The sequence below is a fragment of the Stylophora pistillata genome, chromosome 3 (assembly GCF_964205215.1).
Source record: "Stylophora pistillata chromosome 3, jaStyPist1.2, whole genome shotgun sequence".
Lineage (NCBI taxonomy): Eukaryota > Metazoa > Cnidaria > Anthozoa > Scleractinia > Pocilloporidae > Stylophora > Stylophora pistillata.
The window spans coordinates 31,978,817-31,988,153 of record NC_142521.1 but is presented as its reverse complement, the minus strand read 5'-3'; the positions used below and the strand labels follow the sequence as shown (position 1 = coordinate 31,988,153).

The 9,337-nt window shown below is 36.3% G+C and overlaps 1 protein-coding gene across 3 annotated transcripts in view; it reads left to right on the top strand.

Annotated features, from left to right (window-relative positions):
• Nucleotides 1-496: 496 nt before the first annotated feature.
• LOC111329602 (uncharacterized) overlaps nucleotides 497-9,337 on the top strand; it is a 66,767-nt gene continuing 57,926 nt past the window's right edge. The window contains exon 1 of one of the 3 annotated variants that reach the window (XM_088754286.1): nucleotides 497-1,334. The gene's annotated coding sequence lies outside the window, so the exon portion shown is untranslated. The remainder of the gene's footprint in view (nucleotides 1,335-9,337) is intronic. The other 2 variants (XM_088754287.1, XM_088754288.1) reach the window with 2 other exon arrangements.

Here is a 9,337-nt window from a genome sequence, read left to right as displayed (position 1 = left end):
TTGGAAGTCTTGCTTTATATAGAAGTGCTTCATAAGTGCTAGCCCTGTTACAGTAAATAGCCCTCATTGCACGCTCCTGCAGCCTTTCAAGCTTTCTCTCGTCTGACGAGCGACAATGGTGCCATGCTATATGAAAATATGTAACTTGGGGTAAAATAAAAGCTTTAAAATAAAAGCTTTTTCCATTTAAAATGGAAAAAGCACAGAGCATAACAAACTAGCCACCGAATATAAAGAAAGCTGCACCGCTAAAACTGATCCAAGCACCGAGTATAAAGCGGTTAGCAGTGAGTATAATGGCTTTCACACCGGGTATGATGTGGAAAGTACCGAGTACCTTGGATAAAGAGGTGAGTATAAGGTGACTGGCACCGATTATAGCAACCAGAGCACTGAATATCATGATACATGCACCGAAGATGATAAGAAAAGCACCACGGATAAGAAAACAAAATATCATAAGACAGTTATGGCGTTCCATAAAAATATATCGCAATTTGTCAGGTAGGTCGTCTTTCTATTTGTTTACTACCTCAGTCATAAATTCGATCCCTCTCGACAAGAGGATTCCTGTGTGACGTCACATTTTAATTATGTTTCGACATCTGTTCACTCGAAACACTTCCGGTCTTTTGGACCTTTTAAAAACTATTTTTTTTTTTTTTTTTATGGTTTATGAGAGGTTTTCAAATTTTCTCTGTCCCGCTTTTATCATTTTTAACGCAGTCCTGAAACACTAAATCTCAAGGTTCCTTCATGAAGTGCATTGACACTTCTTAAAAGTAATACTGCAGCCTCCCTGATTGGTTTCAAAAACCGTTCAGCATTCATAACTAGGCAAAAATATCCCGACGAGGCCAACAAGGATTTATGGTATATGCAAGAATATAGCGCTCAAATTAAAAGCTTTTTCTGGCCTCGTTGTCATGCTATTGCGAAAAACTTATGTAAAACTATAAAGCGTTACCTCCGGCTAAACTCCATCACGTTATCTATGAACGGAACTTCATTCCCTAAATGCAAAAGAATAATTGTGATACGCAATAAATTGGAAATGAACATATATTTATCCATCGATAAAGCTTTAATGCTTTGGAGAATGTAACTTGAAGCCGCCATGAATCAATTTTGGAATGACCTAAGGTATACATGATAACGCTAATCTGATAAATTATTCACATATACACTTGCAAGTCTGAAACGAAGCTTTCTGAGAAGTGAGCAACTTCACGAGTAATTTCCTTCGATACGCGAACTACGTACAGAGTATTTTCCTAGTATGTCCAACGATCTTGGTTGAGTACGGACATTTTCCTTGTAAAGAGAAAGTGAAGGTAAGTAGAGAAAGGGATATATTTTTATCGTAGACAAAACGGAAGACGCAAGCGCCAGATCTTACCCCTTTGATGTAATTCGTACCGAGACAAAGGGGGTTCATCAATTTCTGAGTAAGAAATATATCATAGATAAGCATCCAAGAGGGAAAACCGTTGTTTAGAACCTCTCAATCCAATTTTCTTAAATTAAAACACATGAATGACTTAAACAATGGTGGATGCTGTGAGCATGGAATCATGCATTTACCCGTTTGACTTGGTTTCCCATCATTCGTATTACTCCTCGATAATCCATGTACTCGATCGATTCCTTTCTGACCGGGTTAAAATGACGAATAATTTTCAAGTTTTAATTCGACTAAGATATCCAGATCAGCATCTTTAGAAAAGTCTGTAGCTAAAGCGGTGATAATTGACGCATGACCAAACGCAAACAAAATACATTAAGACGTCTTTAGCAAAACATAACTGAAACTGCCCGGTAAAGTTATTCTGAATTTTAAAGCGAGAGAATAAAATCTTCTTTACGAGGCAGAATTATATCGATGCACCACCTAACCGTGCTTCAATTGTAAGGATCTCAAAAGATCCTGTCTGATATTTCCAATTTCGACTTTTGTTCATGTTTTTTGAAGACTGAAAGTTACGTGCAGTATTTTTAGTATAAGCGAAAGCGCCAAGCATTACTCGTTCGATGTGATTTGCACTTAAGCAAAGGGATTTTTGTTGATTCCCGAGTCACAACTATGTCTTAGATGGACACCCAAGAGCGTACGCCGTTGATTTCATGGCTTAATTACAAACATTCATTCCCATTTTTTTAAATGTACGCTACACATAGATGATTTGAACAATAGGCGATATTATTTTAAGCCGTGGAAATTGACTATCAGTGGTGATTCGATCATAAGAACCAAGAAAGATCATAAATATGATCTCTGGTTAACGCTCTGAATTTTTTCTGGTAATTTACGCAGGTTTATCTATTTATTTTGTCTCTGCGAGTTGACGCCAAACCTATTGTTTTCGAACAGTTCTAACTTGTCTTCGGTTCTCACCATACAGAGATAAATTTATCTTACGATTTACTCTGGTAATACCTGCTTTAACCATAGGGCTTTCAGTTATCGTTATAAATGTAACTTTTTAAAGCTGTCGTAATTATGGTCTCTTTTCCTGAGAGGGTTTTGAGGCATCTCTGTATTTGTTTATATTTCATGCAGCATGTAGGGGGTGCATATTACATGTAATGCAAATTTCGTTGACTTCAAATTTCAGTTGGAGAAATTTTGTCATTTCGTGGAGCAGTGTGCAGTCGAGTGGCTAGCATTTATTGTCGATTTATATCATCACTTCATCTTTATCATTTTGCAAGTCAACTAACTTTCCTGTGTGGTTGTGTAGTCTTGATGTAGATCCGAGCGTTGTGATTGGTTCTTACTTGGTACGTATTTTGCCTGAAGAGTGTTTCCACGGACACTGTCATAAGTGGCCCTATTCAAAAAATCTGCAGGTGAATTTTCTTAACAAGAAAAATTGCATATATTTAAGAACTTATAGATACTTTTCTCGTCAAGTTAGATGTAGAAGTCGAACTTTTCTCGAGTTAAATGTAGAACTCGATAAGGTGAGCCAGTGGTTATTTGCTAACAAATTATCTTTGAATATTGAAAAAACTAGCTTTGTAGTATTCCATTCTCCACAACGAAGAATAGCTCATAAGTTGAACCTTAGTATCTCCAATATGTCTGTTAAATCTGATAGTCAAGTTAAATACTTAGGACTCATTTTTTATTCTAATTTGAACTTGAAACCATTTCTACACGAATTGAGCAAGAAGATTTCAATAGGTATTGGAGTATTATCTAAAATTAGATCTTATGTAAACAGAAACATATTACTCCAATTATATTATTCACTTATTTACCCCTTCCTCACCTACGGTTTATCAACTTGGGGCAATACTTATAGTTCTACCCTCAGACCTTTGATAATTCTTCAAAAGAGAGCAATACGTACTATAACTTTCTCGGTACCAGATGAACACTCTGAGCCTCTATTTAAGGAATTAGAGATACTTTTAAAAGTTTACTGATCTTGTTACCCTCCACGATGCACTCCTTATGTATCACTATCACCATAACCTTCTTCCATCTTCCTTTGAAAATGCTTTTCAAACAGTAGCATCCATGCATTCATACAATACCAGGCTCGCTTCTAAATCAACCTATTACATTAATACCATGTAAACAAACTATGGTAAATTCAACTTTCGCTTTGCAGCTGTAAAGGTTTGGAATCACCTTGATGAAAGCATTAAACACCTCCCCCTTAAAACGTTTAAAAACAAAGTCAAGTTTAACATCTTACAATCTTGCTGTTTATGAGTCATCTGGTACATATTTACTCATTTATTCTCTTATTTATTTATTTATTCTTTATTTTTTTCTATTTTTTTTAACTATTAACTCCTTTGCTCTGGCTTTAGTGCCAACCTACCTCTTATACTTAAACATTACTTAGTTTTACTCAGCTCGATTAGCATTTTAGTTATTCTGAGTAAATGTTACTTATCCTGTATTACTAGATTACGTTATGAACTAAGTTTAAATCTTATTCTTGGTGATAAAACTTGTTGTTATCAAAAAGTGTCTCCTTTTTTAGGAGAAATAAAGATATATATCCCATTCGATAGAAAATTTTGAATTTGCAACGCTTTTGAAAATAATATGTTTAAATAATACTCGGGAATTCGTGGCAGGAGGGATCGAACGAAGCGAGGTTCGTAGTCAAACGACCGATAATTAGTATGAAATTCTAAACTATCAAAATAGTATAGTTAACTGCGTTTTATAAGACAAACAGTTTAGTCCAAGAAAAAAGAATCAAGATGGAATTTGAATTTGTTACCTCTCAACTCCCAAAGGAAAGAGAATTTTAGAAGCGGTGCACCTACGTGTACCGTCATATGATGAATCAATACATAACAGTAGAGATTGCTCAGCTAACAGCTTTACTCCTTACTGCCTTATATACCTGCATTACAGTAGTTTTGAGCGAGTGATCAAACCAACTATAACAAGCTCTGTGCATACATGTCTTGTAGAATGATCCATCAATACCTAAAAGTATGGATTATAAATCCTGAGTGAAAGGTCTTTTCCTAATTGGTATATACCTTCATCACAGTAGTGTAGAGCAAGGGAAAATTATCATTACATGCACTGCACCCCCATGTAATGTAAAATAATCAACCAATGCCTTACACTAAGAATTCCTGTGCTAAAATCTTTGCTCCTTACTTGTAAGTAACTTTATCTAATGAGGGTGACACATGACAGTACTAATTAACTGATGACACAGTAGTCCTCAAATAAAACAAAACAAAAATATATATAATTATATAATAAACAGAAATCCAAATATATAAAATTAATAGGTCCATTTAAAAATGTAGAAAATGTCAAATGAAAAAAGGTATGTCCACAATAGTTGAATAAGAAAATTTAAGAATTATCATTCAATCTTTATATAATCTATAAGCCACTATTGATGAAGGATGCCAAGACATAAAAGTCATATGAACAGCAAATACCAAGTATGTTCAAACATATTAGATATCTATAATCAAATCATTTGGAAAACATTAAATCAACTTTCTGTTTACTTAGGATGTCCTTTTTTAGTGATGCTTTGAAACTATGCACATCTTTAGATTCTACAGGTGTATTTTTTAGGTAAGGAATTCCGTCCCCTAATTGAATGCATAGTAAAATGAATTACAGCCATCCTCAGTAATATTCTTATAATATCAGGCACCTTAGATTTAAATTGCTAAATCTAGTGTTCCTATTATGAATATCTGAGTTTGTTTTCAAAATATCGTTCAAGTATTTAGTAGTGTTCTTCTGTATTCTCTTATAAACCAGTGTGTATCATTTGTTGATGTATGAGTCTTGGCAGAATGGGATCCAAATTAGTAATTATCAAACTGGCATATACCTTCATCACAGTAGTGCAGATTTAACATCTAGAAGCACTGCATCTACTGCGCATGTACTGTAAATTGATCACTTTGAGTTGAAATTAATCAGCAAAAATGACTTCACTCCTAACTGGCATATCCCTTGCTCACAGTAGTGTAGAGCAAGGGAAGAAAGTAATCATTACATGTACTGCATCTTCATGAACGGTAGATGATCAAACAATACCAAACATTGAGGATTTTACAACAAAAAGTTCCATTCCAAATTTATACATCTTCTTCACGACAGTGAAGAGCAAGGGAAAAAAGTTAATCATTACAAGTTGTGCACCTACAAGCACTGTAAAATAATCAATCAATGCGTTACAGTACGAATTCCTTAGTTAAAAGCTTTACTCCTAACTAGAAAATATTTTCAGATCACAGTAGTGCAAAGCAAGAAAAAAATTATACAACTAGAACCACTGTACTTTAAATCAAGCAAATCTGAGCCTAACAATAAAGATTAATTAGCAAAAACACTTGACCACAGGGTAGAGCAAGAGAAAAAACTAATTCTTAGAAGAGGGCAGCCATATGTACTGTAAAATAATCAATCAGTATCTTACGTTATTATATGACTGTGTCTCACAAAGACTGGGAAATACCGAATTCACAAATTTGATTGGCTGAAATCAATATTGAAAGCGGTCTAGATTTTCCCATCTAGACCAACATCTAGACCGCTCTAGAAAAAAAGGTACAAAGAATATAAAAAATTGGCATACAAGACACAGCCATATAATAAACATCTTATTAACCGAGCTGGGTCGGTCTGTATGGGAGAATCTTGACCTCGGTCACTGGTACAGACCTCACTGCATTTGGTCCATACTGGCGACCTCTGTCAAGATTCTCCCATACAGACTTCCTGCTCGGTTAACAAGAACTAAGTAAGGATTCCTCAGCTACAAAGCTTCCCTCCTTATTGGCATATTATTCCTTCATCACAGTAGTGTGGGACAAGGGAAAAACAACCAGTAGATGCAGTGCACCTACACCAATCAATCATATAGAGATTCCTTAGCTAAAACTGCTAACTTGAGCATTATATCTTCATCTCCATGGCTTAATGGACAAATACAACCATAAGAAGCATTGCACCTTCATTTGCTGTTTACAATGATCACCTACTGCTTAAGTAGGGATTTCTCGTCACAAAAAACTTGACTCTTAACTGGTAAATACCTACATCACAGTATTGTTGAGCATGGCAAAAATTAATTGTTAGGATATTTTCACCTACATTTTATGTAAAATGATCAATCAGTGTCGATTCCTCAGCTAAAAGCTTCACTCCTAACTGGCATATACCTTGATCAGGGTAGTTAGCCCAAGAAAAAAAACTTTTCATTAGAAGCATGGAACCTACGTGTACTATAGAATCATTAATCAATGCTGATGATTTCTTAGCAGAAAGCCATACTCCTAACTAGCATACAACACGATAACAGTAGTGTAAAGCAAGGGAAAACATTGATCACAGTAGAAGCATGGCACAAGCCTGTACTGGAAAATGATCAATCTGAGCCCAGCAGCAAGGATACCTCAGAAAAAAAAAGCTTCATTTATGAAAGTTGTATAGAGTAAGGGGAAAAATTAATCACTAGAAGCACTTCACCAACATGTACTGTAAATAATCACTCAATGCTTAACAGTAAGGATTTCTCAGCAAAATGTTTCACTCACTTACTGGCCTATGCCTTGATCACAGTAGTGTAGAGCAAGGGAAAGAATCACTAGGAGCATAATGCATACATATGCATGTACTGAAACATGGTTTGTAAATCTGAGCCTAACAGTAAGGATTCATCAGAAAAATGCTTCACTCACTTACTGGCCTATGCCTTGATCACAGTAGTGTAGAGCAAGGGAAAGAATCACTAGGAGCATAATGCATACATATGCATGTACTGAAACATGATTTGTAAATCTGAGCCTAACAGTAAGGATTCATCAGAAAAAGAAGTTTTACTCCCACCTGACATATATCTTTAGCTGACCACAATAGTGTAGAGCAAAGGAAAAAATTAATCATTGGATACACTGCACCTAGATGTACTGTAAATGATCAATCAATGCCCACAGATTCATCTGAGCAAAAAGGCCCGGGGCTTCACTACTAATAAGTATCTACCCTGGTCACAGTCAAGTGTAGAGCAGGGGAAAACTGAATCATCAGAGGCCCTGTCCCCAGTCGTGTGCTTTGAATTGCACAGCAAAAAGGTTCACTCCTAACTGGCAAATACCTTGATCACGATAGTGTAAAGCAGGGTAAAGAAGAAATTGCATTTGAATTAAATCGATCAATGACTAAAAGTAACCAGCAATGTTTAAAAGTAAGAATATCTCAACAAAATACTTCACTCCAAGCTGGCAAATACCTCGATCACTTAAAGTATAAGCATGAATTCTTTATTGCATACTTGCTAAATAAGATCAGAAATGTTTAGGTTGTGGCTTACCAATAACATCGAAGCTGAATCGACTGTCCCCGCCAGGAAGCCAGAGGCGCAAATTATGAACACAAGGGAATTGAATGTCCACACAATGACCCTCTTTTGTAGAAAATTAAGTCGCTAAGACTGTTGAAAAGCACTCAAATTCCTTTTCTACATTTTCCGTTCGTCCGTTAGTTCGTTAGTTTAAACCTCCCACCCAAACATTCTAACATGCGCACTGATAGAATGAGCTCTCAAAGATATCTGGGACTAAACAATGTTGGTAACCAGGTTTTTTCAACTGGAGGAAAAAAATTACATGGAGCAAATGCACTTCCCTTGATTTCGTCCAATGATGTTCTTTCACAAGATTCTTAGTTAATCTTGATTTCTTCGAAATCCGTAAAGCAGAAAGAACTTTAATACCGCTGCTGTCAAGAAAAACATCCACCAAAAGCAAACTGACGAATTTCATAAGTAACACGTAGGCTGTCGACTCAAATACAAATTACTTGATATTCTCCCCGTGCATGGTTTCCAATCTAAATCCGCAAGACTCTAACCGTGTTTTAACCTCCTATTTTGTGAAAGATCTGGCGGGCTTCTCCATGTTAAGGTGATCGGTACCAGTTCCGCTTTTTGTTTTAATCCTGGCAGTGTAAACTCGCTTACAGAAAATCGACCGCCGCCCAGTTAGCCCAATGGATAGTGCGCTGGACTGTTGTGCGGGAGGTCGAGGGTTCGAGCCCCGGCCGGACCAACACTCAAGGTCTTAAAATAATTGAGAAGAGTTTTCTACCTTCCTATAACATCAAGAAATGGTTAGATATTATAGTGTTCTCGGATAGGGACGAATAAATGGAGGTCCCGTCTCCTGCAGGGTTGGGGTCAATTTCCCACACACAAGATTACTGTGTGATGGATGTCCTCCCCTGGGGTGGGATGGTGGGATGTACAGACCCCCATTTTAACCAGCTTCAAGCTGAATTGGGCTGGCCTGTCTAAATGTCGTAAATACGTACATACATACATACATATAATCAGCTTTAACTGAGGAAATCTTGCTTCGATCATACCACAACTGAACAAAAGGCAGGGTGGCAACCTTGACTTTATTCATTTTCATTGGACAACCTTTCGAGGCCAACTGTCTTTTCAATTTCTAGAAGTTTGTTTATATAAAAGTACCATTCATTACGGCAAAGCTCTACAGAATTCTACATATTTTACTTGAGTTCGAAAAACGGTCCATTGAAAGTGGCTGCGACAACCCAAAATCTGGAAATGTCTCTCCCATTTTGCGAAGTTATTACACAACTTTCCATTAAAATGTTTCTTGCAATGTTGATATCCTTTTTTCAGCTGGATTCTTGTTGTTAGTTATGTAACCCTATCTAAATGTAATGAAACAGGAGCTTTAAAACCACCAATGGAACATAAAATCAAAACAAAACTCTAATTGGTTCAAATTTGTATAGATAATCGCATGGGGACGAGTAAAATTAAGGATTAATATCACGCGTGTTTTCGGAAGT